Source organism: Acinonyx jubatus, chromosome C2 (genome assembly GCF_027475565.1).
Source record: "Acinonyx jubatus isolate Ajub_Pintada_27869175 chromosome C2, VMU_Ajub_asm_v1.0, whole genome shotgun sequence".
Classification (NCBI taxonomy): domain Eukaryota; kingdom Metazoa; phylum Chordata; class Mammalia; order Carnivora; family Felidae; genus Acinonyx; species Acinonyx jubatus.
This window is the reverse complement of record NC_069384.1, coordinates 104,411,590-104,426,111: the sequence shown is the minus strand read 5'-3', so window position 1 is coordinate 104,426,111 and position 14,522 is coordinate 104,411,590. Positions and strand designations below refer to the sequence as shown.

Sequence of the window (14,522 nt, the reverse complement as noted above, 5' to 3'; positions counted from 1 at the left end):
AGAATAGAGAATGGGGTAAAGACTAATGAAATAACACATATTCTGTTCCCAGTAGTGGCAGAAAACACCTTCAAATTGTCTGCAAGCTCTCCATGATTCTGGAATGCCTTAACCTCAGTTTCATCCCCCTTGACTTCTTCCATTTGCATGTTCTTGGAGTGCAACATGGGAAAACTGAATTTAGGTCCTGAACACAGATTTGCCACCTAGAGGTTAATGGGGAAAACTCTGATGTTTTGTAAGAAATACTGAAATGTCCTTGACGTCCTACAGGTAGGTGACAACCAAACTTATTACATACTTATTACCACTTACCCATGAGGTATTCCTATATAAGGTCACGTACTCAAGTACACACTTCTTCTCCTTGTGGATCTTTATCAGTCCCACATCTTGTCAGCAACCCTGCTTAACTCCCTCAACTTCCTAAAATGATTTTTTCCCCCATAGGTTTGACTGCACATCAGTTGTGTAATGAAAAATCAGTAGACCTATGAGGCATTCCATTTGGGATTAGTGTGTACTTTGTAGGAATTTGTCTTTTTGAAGATCATCTTCCATGCTTGTCTTCTAAGTTTTACTAGGTTGTAGTTTCCTGTGCTTCCATTTTCTGATTAGCGAAATGGAGTATTACTAGAATTCCTTCTAGCACTCACGTACTTAATGTATGAAACATACAGATATAGTTTATTGCCACATGTTAGATATATATTCATTGATGGATGACCTAAAACACTGTCGAGAGAAATATCTGTCCATTCCTTGCATTTAGTTGATAGATCGGAGAAGATGGACTGTCTTACAATTATGCTCAGATTCCTTTGGACACTGTGGCAAATAAATGGAGCATGCTTGGAAATTTCTAGGATACAGTGGGTTGTTTACAAACAGCTGAAATTGTGCACTGATGACACTTTCAAGCTTCTTGCAAGGTTTGTCTAACTCTCCTGCCCGCTGCCCCAATATTGAGGCTTGTTTGTTTTTTTTTTTTTTTTAAGGGAAATCTGATTATTTCAGGGTTCAGCGTCTTAGTGTGTTCAGGCGCGACCCTATCTGCCCTGGGGAAGAGGTAAATAAAAGTGTCAGGACACAAGGTGAACCCTCTTCTCTTTTTCCCCTCCTTAATCCAATAGAGCCTAGATTTCACAGGGTATGGTGGACAAGAGGTGGACAGTTGATGGGGTGAGGTGGGAAGAGGATGAGAGAGGGGAGAGTCTGGGCTTAAGCAGCCACTGTTCTGGGAGAGAAATGGCTGGAACATATGTCTCAGGTGGGAACATAGAGTGGGCAGGTGTGCCTGGAGAGAGGTTAGCTCAGATTTGAAAGTCACCGATCACGAAATGGGAGAGTGTCAGAGGAGAAATAAGCATCCTCTTTGGGTACTAGTGGGGTCTGGGAAGGTGGAATCCAGGCTTGGTGAATGGAGAGTTGGGGGGATGGGTCTAAGAAGGCAGGTGTATTTAATGGATGTTTAGAAATATTTTCCATAGCTTTAATTTTATTTTAAAGTTCTATGAATTTTAATAGAGATTTGTGTTCAGACTACCACAATTAGGATACAGAACAATTCCTCAATTACCATTTTAAAGAAAAAAATATTGTAATATTTTAAGGTAATGTAAACGTGTTCCCTTCATTTAAGAGTTGTTTGGTTTATTTTTTAACACTTCAACTGCTAAAATGCTTTTCTAGTCTGTTGACTAAGTACATAAAGTTTTTATGATCATGTTACTTAAGTTAATATGCTGTATTTCATAGACTACAATATTTCATCTTTAATATCTCTGAAATTGGGAGATATGTTTGATACCATCTTATAATTCAAAGAAAACCAGTTGTGGGAAAAACAAAGCAGGATGCTATAATAACGTGATGATGCTTGATGATGTAAGATATGACAGACTTCTGTGTCATCACTTGTTTCTGGCATCACTGATCCTAAGGCTCTTCACTAGGGATGACGATTCAGAGATGTGGGAAATGTAGACCATCCCCCTCAAGGGTTGCATAGATGCATGGAGTAAACAGACAAAGGCTCAGTGATTCTGTGATTGTGATACAGTGTGATGAGCACTGTCATAGAGCAATGGCTAATGGGGTTCAGAGGACCTAGAATACTTCCAAGTTTCCCAGAGGAGATGGTCTTTGAGCTGTATCATAAAGAATGAGTAAGATGATTCACCTAAGCAGGGGAGGAGTGGGGCAAGAATGGGGAGGACAGGAGGTCCCAGAGCTAATCCTGAGCGAGCTTGCTGGTTAATGAAAATGGAGTGAAGGGGTGCCAGGGGAGTTTAGCTTGAAAGTTTTGTTTGGTACAAGGCAGATTGCTGAGGCCCTTTCATTCCATGTTCAGCATGATGTTAATCCTGAAGGAAAATGGGAGGTTCTTTTGGAAGATTTTTCTGTTGGGGATTCAGATAGGGTTTACATTTCAGAAAGATGACCCTAGAAGCAGAAGGAAGAAAATGAAGTAGAGGTTGAGGGGAACAAATCTGGAGTCAAGAGGATGTTTAATAGGTTGGAGCAGTGAAGCTCACGAGAGGTAATGAGGATTTGAACTAAGGCAGTGGCAGGAGAGGACAAGTTCTAGTGATGCTTAGAGGCTGAACTGACAGCATGATCATGACGTGAGGTTGGGGAAAGGCTGGAATTGAGGACAACTCCCAGATTTCTGGCTTGAATGGACGGTGGTGCCATTTAACCAAGAAAGAGCAGCCAGCTTGTAATGATTTGGAATAGGAATCCAAGGTAGAAATTAGGATAAAAAAGGTAGCCTACTCTTGGAAGAAACTAGGTTATTTATAAGAGAGAACATAAGGAGTCTTCAGCAGCTGTTTTTGTTTTTGTTTTTAATTGTGAGGTTAATGCTTTAGAAAGGTCTTGTTGTTAATGTGTTTTTCTACTTGTAGAGTGGAACATTTTCATACTCTGCAAGTCTTTAATTTTCTTGAAGTGGCACTTTTCGGTTTTTGTTCATGGTTTAACCACTAAAAATTCCCAGCTACAGCTTGCTGCAAGAACCCAAGTTCTACTTCTCATCATGGATTTCTTCTTGAGGCCATTATCTTTGAAGTTTGATAACATTAAAAAAAAACCCAAAACCTCTCAACAAAACAAAAAGTTGAGAAATTGAAATACTAAAGGAATTTGGCTTGTTTACAAGAAAGTAAAAGATAATGAGAATATATAACTTTATAAGGTTAGGTTAAGTTATGTTTAATTGCAAACAACTTTGTGAAACATTTCCCCTCTTTATTGTCTTTAAAATGTGGGCTGCAAAGTATGAATGCTTGCAGGTATTGTATATTCTGGAATTGCTTTGAATTGGAGTTGGTGAGTGTTAGAACAGATAAATCCCAGGCAACTTGTGATTTAATTTTATAGGCACACATTCATAAATTGGATTTAGGCAGTAATTCCAGAAAAGCGTACACAGGAGAATCATTTGCTTTGTGTTCATTCTACAAAGATTTAGTGAGTACCCATATGTTGAAACCTTTGCTACATCCTGTGGCAGGGGAAGTAAGAGGATTTAAACATTGCCACTCATGCTTGGTAGAAGGGATGTGTGCTTGTGGCGTGGATAATGGGTCAGAGAAGGGAAAAGATGTTCTGATGCATGATCAGGGAAGGCTTCTTGGAAGAGGTGGCAATTGAGTTATTTGCCAAGAGATAGCTGTTCATTCTCTTTGACTAGTCTGTTTCATGTGACACTCTTCTTTTTAAATTTTTTTTAATTTTTTAATGTTTATTTGTTTTTGAGAGAGAGAGACAGAGTGTGCGTGGTGAGGGTCAGAGAGAGAGGGAGACACAGAATCCAAAGCAGGCTCCAGGCTCTGAGCTGTCAGCACAGAGCCCGACTCAGGGCTCGAACTCATGAACTGTGAGATCACGACCTGAGCCGGAGCCAGACGCTTAACCAACTGAGCCACCCAGGTTCCCCTCATGTGACACTCGTGATTCATTACCCCCTTTCTTCAAACTGTTCCCTCATTTGATTTTCCAGTGCTCTATTATCCAGTACCATTTCCTCTCACTGTGTTACCTGTCAGGATTTTTATGGTTCCTGTATCTCCTAGGTCCTCTGTTCTTTCTCTTTCCTCCTTTCTCAGAGGTACCATTTACATCTGCAGCTTTGAATACTTTGCTGGACAGATAACTCTAGACTCAGAGCTGAGCCTAAGCTGTCTCTGAACCTCCATCCTGCATTTCCTGCTGAGGCCTCCCTAGACACTCACATTTAACTTGTCTGAATCTGAACTCTCCCCTACAATGCACACCCTCCCTCCCTCTCTTTCTTTCCCCAATGACTGCTGAGTGCCTACCATGTGCTAGGTGCTAGTTTATCATTCTTTTGATTTCTCAGACTTGGAGTCTCAGAGTCATTTTTGTTCTGCCTCCCTTACCACTCTTGTCTAAATAAGTATTTTATTCCTGTTCATTCTTTCCAATATGTTTTAAAATATTTTTAGTTCTACTCATGCCCATTATCTGTGTGCTTGGATCACTGCAGTGGTCTTCTAAATGTGGATTGCCTTCGTCTGCATTATCAGTGTCACCATTGCTTACTGAGTGTCTACTATGTTCAGAATGTTGCTAGCATGCCATGTTCTATAGACTGGAAAAGGGAGTACTGGGGGAGAGAAAACAGACCTGGGATGATAAAGGAGCCCGTCATTAACCCCAAGGTGATAAACCAGTGGGAGAGTCAGCAGTGCAGAGTGAGATGGGAGGCAGCTGGAGGAAGTAGAATCCAAGGCTTGGGAAGATGAGCACTTAAGCATGTGGAGAAGGTCTTGGGCAAGGTGTCGAGTGGTAAACATGTGAGGGATAGAAATCCACATGGAGTGCTGGGAGAGCTGTGAGCTGAAAAGTTAAGCTGGGAATAGACTCTGATGGGTGTAGTACGCCCATATGGGAAGTCTGGGCTTTGTCCTGTGGAAGTGAGGGTATAGGAGGGGCATGGACAGAATTGGGGAGAGTGTGATGTATGGAAAATGCTCTTGTAAAGAAAGTGTGGAGGTAGTGTGTAGGCTGGCTTTGAAGGGAAGGAATTAGGAGACCTCACAGAAGTCTTCTGTGACAGTTTGTTCCTCTTCCTTAATTCATTCGAAACACGGGAGGTGCCAGATTAAGTTCCTGAGCCACAGTTTTGATCATACACTCTCCTGCTCAAATGACCTCGGAGATTCTCTGTGCCTTGAGTGGTTCTTTGCTGGGTTTGGGGTGGCCTTTGTAATCACACTTTAGCCCACCTCCTCCCCTTCAGGAACCAACATTTGGCTCTCACACAGATTTTCCGTTTTCTTGAACCTGCGTGGGAAATTGTGCTGTTTGAAATTTCACCAATCTTCCTCATGCTCATAATGCCTTTCGTGGCCTCTCAGCCAGTAGTATTCTTACCCCTGCTCATGAAACTTCCCTAATACTTACTGCCTGTACTGTTCATTTTTGATTAATCAACAACTGACATTTCTTTTGTAGCTGCAGAAACTGTTTAATTAGCATTCATGTTGTTGTTTGTATGTTTTTGTTTTGTTTCTTCAACAGTCTGTAACATCCTTGACCCTTTTGTAGGTGGCTACAGCCATTATATTGGTATCTACTACTGCCCCAGTTATGGTATTTTGAACATGGTAATATTTGCTGACCTTCAGTTTTGTTTTAGCTTGTCAAAACAGCCAGGCAGATTATGCAAGATTCGTGGGGCTCAGGGCAATAACACATTTGAAGGTCCCAGCTTTTATCAGGGTGGTGGGCATTGAATGAGTAGACCTAGGAAGAACTTTTGTTTCTTCTAGTCTTCTTGTCCCTTTCTATAGATGGGTTTTCAATGACCACAAGGGAGTCAAGAACATCCCCTTGACTTACGTTGGGCAGTGGGTTCCCAGCTCCCCTTACAAGGTGGTCCTGTTTTCAAAGGGAAGAATCTACTTAGATTCTTGTCTTGAGATTTTTGTCTTGATATAATTGTCCCTGAAAACCGGGATTTAATATCAACTAAGTTAAACTTTTTTGATCCCAACTCTCCAGAAGTAAGTTAAAAATGGATGCTTATGCTTTGCTGTTAAGTAGGTCAGAAGGTCTGCAGAGCAAAATTAGCATTATATGGATCAGAGAAATAATTGCAAGCACCTAAGTTAAGAAAGACTAATGGCTGGAAAACTTTGGTCAGGGGTGTTAACACACTTGCTTTTTAGATGAAGGTGATATATTCTGAGGATTTTAGATTAGTTTTCTTCTCACCTCCAGGGTTGGCAGGCTGGTGTGCATTAGAGGTAAGGACTAAGTGGGGAATATGGGGTGGCTTTATGCTTTTATTGAGGAACCTAGTGCACCAATTTTCCATTAACGTAAGCCATATTAATTTGTAGGGGTGATAATTGGGACTGTTGGCTAGCTGATTCTTCCCTGTGTGCTGCTATGCAAAGAAAGGGACAAAAATGAAAAATACAAGCAAGAGAACTGAGAGAATGTTCGAAAGAGCAAACAGTTGTAAGTTCTTTTAGCTGCAGCAGAGGCACTTATGTGGAAACAGCTGACCTGCTAATTAGAAAACATCCTTGCCTATTCATTAAATTAATTATCCTAAGGAATTCTGCTAGGCAACACTTCGTCTAGTTCTAATTATTATGTGCCCTTGAAAGCAATAAACTGCACTTTTAGAATAAAATTTTATAATTTAGACATCTACATGGCTTACTCAGACACTTCCTGTAATTAGAGTAGGATAGTAATGAGGGGTTACATTTTGGTTTTTATTAAAAAGGCTTATCCACCTCTTCATAGGGAGATTATAATGAATTATTAAATAATGTATGTTTAGATTTGAGAACTCCTTGGAGATCATTATTGTTCAAATATGAGAGGTTTTTAAGGTTATCTTTTTGGATTACTTTGGATCTTTATTTTTTTGAATGAACATCATATTATGATTAAAGATAGTAGTAAAACTTTTCTGTCATAAACTGACATTATGTTCAAGTAAGAATAAGGTGAATCATCATTCATGCAGCCACATTATCCTGTTTTCCCCACTTTATCCTGCAGAGCGTTTTCTAACCTTAATCAGAACTCTGGTTAAAAAGTGTAGGAAAAGAACACCTACTGTATACCCCCAGTGGTCTGCCCATGAGAGCAATTCTGTGAGAGGTGAGCTGATCTAAAACAATGAGCTGGTGTTATTGAGGAGAACTTGGCTGGCTCTTGACCAGTGTTTGGATTGGGCCATATATGTTTCAGTCTTAGGAGTGTATGCTTCAGAGGTCAGTGCCTGGGTCCAAAGCTTCCATCTAGCACTGTGATCTGGGCATTCTCCAACTGGCTGACCTTGGACAAATTACTTAAAGCTCTGTGCTTCAGTTTTCTTATCTGTAAATGGGGCTAACATTAGCTCCCACCTCCAAGGGTTGTTGTGAGGATTAAATGAGTCCCTTCATGTAAAGTGCTCTTACATAGTAAGGGCTTTATTCACTTATCCATCCATCCATCCATCCATCCATGCATCCATCCATCCATCCATCCATCCATCCATCCATCTGTTACTTATTCATTCCACTCCTATTTATTGTGCACTTACTGTGTGCTGGGCCCTGCTGTGGAGACTGCTGTTAGGGGTACAGGAGTCAAACAGATGAGGTCCCTGTCCTATTGGAACCTAAGTTCTAGGGGGAAGAGACACACTATAAATAACTAAAATTAACAAGTTCAGGTACTAAGTGTTAAAAAGACAATAGCTAGGGAAATAGAGAGTGACTGGGTTGTAAGGAGAGAGGTCATTGTTAACTAGGGTGGGTAGAAATGGCTTTTGAGGAGGTGACAGTTAAGCCGAGGCCTGAATGATGAGATAAATATCAGCTTTGATTAAAATAAAAAAGTTTTCTTTTGTGTTGGTGGTTGTTTCCATATTCTTACTTTAAAATTTCTTAACATCAATATAAAATCCTTTGTAGCAGGACACCACTAGGAGACCTTGAGCCCCTCCTAGTAGCACATGACTGTGTTCAAACCAGTCATTGTCAACATCTTGGAGCTCATTGTCTCCAAACTTCATCTTGTCAGTACCCAGATCTGCCCACCCCTGGGTCTCTCTCCCTTGGCTCCAGCTGGGTGCTCACCCACCTTGTTATGCCTGAGTTCCTGAAAGAGCCTGACTCCATTGTTCCCCACGGATAGAAAGTACAGGATTGGGTTGAGGCAGCTGCTCATGCTCACCAGTGGTCTCCATAGCTTATAGGCCAAGCTGGCCACCATCAAGAGCTGGCAGTCCTCTGAAGATAGGTAGTGGAGTGTGAGGTAGAGGGAGCGTGTGATGTGGAAGGGCACAAAGCAGACGGTGAAGAGGCCGCACACCAGCAAGATGGTCCGGATGGACTTGGTCCGGGCTGCATTGCCTGTCCTCATGAGGGTCTCTCCTGGCTTGATCAGTCTCTTCACCATCAGCGAGTAGCACACCAAGATGACCAAAGAAGGAAAGACAAAGCCAGACAACGTTAGAACCATGCCGTAGGTGAAAAACCGATCAAAATTTTCAGGGCTTGTCATGTCGTAGCAGACCATCTGGCCGTCGATGTAGTCTGTTTGGGAGAAGAACAGTGTGGGCAGTAGCTGGACGACCACCAGGGCCCAGGTGGTGGCAGTGCCCAGGAAGGCATGCCAGCGGGTCCGGTAGGGCAGTGAACGCAGGGGGTGGCACACGCCCAGGAAGCGGTGCACAGAGATGCAGGTCAGTAGCAGGATGCTGCCATAGAGGTTGGTGTAGAACAGGAAGCGCACCAGCCTGCACAGCAGCTCCCCGAAGGGCCACCTGTCACCCAGGGAGTAGGTGATGATGAGAAAGGGTAGCGTCAGCACATAAAGCAGGTCAGCTACCATCAGGTTCACCAGATAGATGGTGGCACAGCTCCAGCGCTTGCTTTGACGCCAGGAGAGCCACAAGACCATGACATTCAGGGGCAGCCCTAGCACGAGGATGATACTGTAGGTCAGGGAGAGGTAGATTTGCTTGTAGTCCTCCGAGAACTTGCAGAATCTCTGTTCCTTTGAGGCATTAGTATCCAGCATCTCCATCTCCTGGGAAGCTCCCTCTGGGACCATAACTGCTCCTGCTTGTGCTTCCCCTGGGAGGAAAGAAAATGGGCAGCATAGCATCATGACCTTGGCTGAGTGTCAGCCTCTCCCTTGATTTGGCATTTTACTCTGTGTTCCCAAAGTCTGGTCAGAGTCCTTGTTTGAAAGAGGCTAACTCCAGGAAAGAAAATGTAAATTCAAGGGCACAGCAGCCTTTAAAAGCCGAGCTTGTAGACTTACCAGGTCCAGAGGGCTGGCCCTACACTATCTTGTATGCTTGCTGCTCTAGGCTGGGTTGTGACAGGAGGCCCAAACACACATGGTGCTTCCTGTCATTTAAACAGGGTATACAACCTGGAACAGTGTGACTGGTCCTCTGGCTAGAGTCCTTTGCATAGAGTCAGGAAATCTCCAAGGGGATTTTTATTTGTATCTCTTTCAGGATTTATTAACTGCCTATTTGAATACTGAGGCTGATTTGCTTATTAACCATCTCAGCATCCCGAACATCCAAGAAAACAGATGTGAGCCATGAAGCCAGGTGCAACTTCTTCCATATTCCCATTTCTGCTGACAAAGCAGACCTAATAGATCCATGTAGCTGAGGAAGCTGTGTGTGGAGCCTGCCGGTTTCTGTCCCATTGGGAAGTCAGTGGGTCAGTCAGCCAATCAGCATGGAGTCTACAGAAATGAAAAGTTTATTTCTAGGGTCTAACATTCAGAAAGATAAGTTAATACAGGGCAAGAGAGAAAGGTTTAAGATAGGTAATTTTGGGATAAATTGAGTGTTGCCTATATAACATATAGCTTTATTCACAACAAAAGGAGCAGAGACCTCATTCACTCTGTCAGTCAACAAACATTTATTGAGCATATCTATTGGGTCTGGCACTAGGGACACAAAGATGAATAAAATATGGCTCTTGCTGTCCAGGATTTCACAGTCTGGTGGGGAAGACAGAAACCAATACAGCTAATTGTAACAGTGTAAAGAGTGGTCAACAAAATGCTGTGAAGACCAGCAGGATGCAACAGTTCTCTGCTAAGGGAGTCGAGTGAAGGCTTCCTAATGAGGTGCCATTTGAGCTGCTTGGGAGAAGAACAGAGACAAAGAAGGGTAAGAGGCCTTCCCATGGGGTGGGGGAGGCAGCCCATGAAAGGGAATGGAGCTTAAGAGCACGGTGTGTCCTGGGGTGACAGGAGAGCCAGCACGAGGGATGCCATCATAAAGAGGATGGATGTTCTTCAGCACGATGGTGATGGGATAGGCTGTTTGAGGGAGATACCCAGGAGCCTGGAACTGGGCCTGGAGCAGTTGGACTGTAAGGGACTGTAGCAATGCATGCAGGTGAGAGATGCTCCGTACTTCCAGTGAGGCCGTGCAGCATGGATGGAGGGGAGGGACCTGTCCCTGGAGATGGGGCAAGAATGACAGGACTGAGTGGACTTGGGGCATGCACCAGAAGAGGAGTTAAGGGTGTCCCTCAGACTGGGTGAGTGGGCGGTGAGGCCAGTGTCTGAGCCGAAGCCTGAAGCTTGAAGGTTGGGACTGATGTTCTGAGGCTGCAGGACGGTGGCTGTCTATGCTGCAGCTTGCACACGGGCTCGCCACCTTGCTAACTGGCTTTACAATCTACTTGAGCAAAGCAGAGCAAAGCTTTCTGGCTAGGTGAGTGAAAAGAATATAATTTTCTCTCATTTTGTTCCCCGTAATCTTTCATGTGCTGGGGGGGCTGGAAAATGCTTAGTTATTTCCAGTGAAGCTGCCTTCCCAGCTCGGTGTGGGCTCTCAGAGGGAAGCCAAAGAGGGGAACCAGCCTGGCTTAGTGTAGGCTTGGCCAGCCAGTTCACACTGTGATCTTACTTAATCCTCAGAATAACCTTGTGGATGAAGTGTTATTAGCTCTAGTTTACTGCTGAGGAAATTGAGAGTCAGAGAAGACACCCCTATAGGGCTCACTAGGCCCTCTGATCTAGTATGCTTGTTCCTGATGTGGATTGTGGGTTTCTGCTCCCTCAGAGCACATTGTGGTGTGGTGGAAGGTGCTCAGATCTGGCTCTTCCAGGAACCGCTAGTATAGTTTGAAACAAGCCACCTTGTCTGTCTCAGCCCTGGTCTCCTCAGCTGTAAGACGGGACAGTCTCTCTGGTGAGATTGCTGAGAATTAGCTGGAAGAAAGGCACACAGTCCCCACAGGCCTGCCACAAGGGAGGGACCTGACACATTTTAGTTCTCATCCCACACCCTCCTTCCTCTTGCCCTAGAGATTATGGTGCTCTGAAAACCTGAGCTCTATTGTTTATTTGGGAGGACGGGAGGGCAAGTGTGCCTTTGCTACCCTGTGACTAGAGAAAGTGACTTTTCTTCATGGCTGTTACCTTCTGCTATGGTCTCAATTGTGTCCCCTACAAATTCATATGTTGACCCCTTAACCCCCACTGTGACTGCAGTTGGAATAAGGAACTGATTAAGGTTAAATGAGGTCATAAGAGTGGGACCTTAATTCTGTAGGATTACTGTCTTTGTAATGAAAGGCAGCAGAGAGTTTGCTTTATGTGAGGACATAGTGAGAAGATGGCCTGCAGGTCAGGAAGAGAGCGCTCACCAGAAACCAAACCTTGCAGTTCGTTCTTGATCTCGGACTTCCCAGTTTACAGAATGGTTTCTCCTGTTTAAGCCCCTCAGTCTGGTATTTACAGCAGCTTGAGCAGGCTAAGACACCTTACTTAGACTTCAAGGCCAACCTGGTCTGGAGGGATAGCTGTTTAAGTGAGAGCATGATCATCTTAGTCAAGGCATAAGTGTAGAGAACTACAGTGTTTGGACTAGTGCATTACTGAGGTTGCTGTTGTGGAGAAAGGAAGAGGGAGAAAAAAGTCAGGCCATAAAGGGGTAATTGACTTGGCAAAAGCTGTGACAGTCTTCACCACCTCCTTTTCCTTCCTTGAAGCTTCTCTTCTCTGGCTTCTGTCATCCGCTGGCTTTTCCTCTACCTCCCTACAACGTCTAACTCTCTCCATTCACTGGAATGAAGAACTGAAGGGCTATGTAACTATTCATAGAAGAAAGGAAAAGAGTGGAAGAGAGGCAGGTTGGGGTTTTGCAACAGAAGGGAACGTGAGGGACATTTGCCATGATGAATGGGATTCTAAGGAGAAGTCCACACATCTAGAACATATGTATTGCATAATGCAGTTTCCCCTCTTTGTCACCATTTCTTCAAGAACTTTCAACAAGACTGACGCAACTTAGAGTTGGAACTTGTTTCTTTTAAATGGGCTCAGTGGGAAGATGGACCTCGTGAAAGAATGAAGCAGGAGTCCTCAATGTGCTATTAAATGGGTACCACAGTTTCTGACCTTGAGCCCAGGGTTCTTCCCACTGTGAGTCTCCAAGAGCCTGGGGATGTTTCTGGCCCTGCTGAACAGGGGCCGCAGCAAGCCACCCCAGGAGCAGTAGTGATGTCTGCGGACCACACTGGACATCTTGCAAAGGGGATGGGGAAGTCTTTGTCATCTCAGTAGTCTAAAATAGTTATCACCACCCAGGAAAATGACACACCTACAATGAAAGAAGTGTTCTCCTTCCTTTTAGTGTTTAGAACTGTTTATGAGATACATGTTTTCAGAGTTCAGAAGAGGGAAATTTATGAATAAATGTGAATAACTGCAAAGTGTTACTGCCTTTCAGTTGTGGAGGAGTGGTTGTTGAAAGAGAATATCTTTAAAAAGATTTTGTGCCAAAGGAGTGGGCATTGCTCATTTTCATTTTAAAATGCCATTATTGGGGCACCTGGGTGGGTTAAGTGTCCAACTCTTGATTTCCACTCAGGTCATGATCTCATGATCACGTTGGGCTCTGAGCTGAGTGTGGAGCCATTTTTTCTCACCTTCTCTCTCTGCCCCTCTCCTCTCAAAATAAATAAACAAGGGCGCCTGGGTGGCTCAGTCAGTTAAGTGCCCGACTTCAGCTCAAGTCATGATCTCATGGTTCGTGGGTTTGAGCCCTATGTTGGGCTCTGCTGACAGCTCATAGCCCGGAACCTGCCTCGGATTCTGTGTCTCCATCTCTGCCCCTCCTCTGCTCACACTCTGTCTCTCTCTCTCAGAGATAAATAAACATTAAAAAATTTAAAAATAAATGTTAAATAAAATGCCACTATTGTATTATACATGTTTAAATCAGTGAATCAATTTTAAAATTTAATATTTTACCTATATTTGTAGACTTTTTGTTTAAACAGCTGAAGCTATGTAATGGAATCTCATTAATGCCTTCAGGCAGTAAAAGTTCATTTATACAAGTTACTCTGAAAAACTGTTGATTAATATGTGTATTTCTTAATTTACAAAGATGAATTCGGGATTTATTATTCATATCACAACATAATTATTTGATTATTCAACAGGTTTTTAATTTTTTTTTTTAATTTTAATTTTATGTTTGGGAAATGCCAGTGGGGGGAGAGGCAGAGAGAGGGGACAGAGGATCCAAAGCAGGTTTTTTTTTTTTTAATGTTTATTTATTTTTGAGACAGAGACAGAGCATGAACGGGGGAGGGTCAGAGAGAGAGGGAGACACAGAATCCAAAGCAGGCTCCAGGCTCTGAGCTGTCAGCACAGAGCCTGACGCGGGCTCGAACTCACGGACTGTGAGATCATGACCTGAGCCGAAGTCAGACGCTTAACCGACTGAGCCACCCAGGCGCCCCAGCAGGTTCTGTGCTGACAGCAGTAAGCCCGATGTGGGAGCTTGAACTCATGAATCATGAGATCATGACCTGAGCTGAAGTCCGACGCTCAACCGACTGAGCCACCCAGGTGCCCCTGATTTTTTAACAAGTTTTTAAAATATGAGTCCCCTAGGTACATTTAATTAGGTGGTGGATTAAAGTAGTTGGTGGTTTACTTTGAATTGCTTTTCTGAAATGTTTCAAATTGGCTCAATAATTTGGTGTCATTTGGCCAGTAGACCACTGGGTGGCAGATGAAGACCGACAGGTTACAGTCCCCTCCCCCTCGCCCCCAAGGAATTAGGAATCGAGGTTGGGCTCAGGTCCAGGAATAGCAGTTGTGGATGAGGTACAATTCATCGAAGACATAGAGAAAACGCCACCAATCAAACCACCTCTTATATTTGTCTTTTGTCTACAGTTAACGATGCTAGGTTCACACAATGATATAGAGTTACAGTCCGCCAAAAGCACCCTGTTATTGTGATTGATTTTTAAAAAGAGTGGCAGACATTATTTACCCCATTTTACAGCTGAGCAAACTGAGTTTCAGAAAGACTCAGCAAAAGTCCTATCTGCTATGATTTGGGGAAAGCCTGCATTTCTTTTACAGAGCAGAGACTCAGCACATTTCCAGATTTCCAGGAATGGTTTCTTACCTATGAACTTCCTCTCCCTGCCCCCATGTCATAAAACACAGAAAGAAGACGTGGAAATAAA

General features: G+C 43.5%; 1 pseudogene; it reads right to left on the bottom strand.

The window, feature by feature from the left end:
* Nucleotides 1-8,057: 8,057 nt before the first annotated feature.
* On the bottom strand, nucleotides 8,058-9,184 carry LOC128315391 (P2Y purinoceptor 3-like; annotated as a pseudogene).
* Between the last annotated feature and the right edge of the window lie 5,338 nt (nucleotides 9,185-14,522).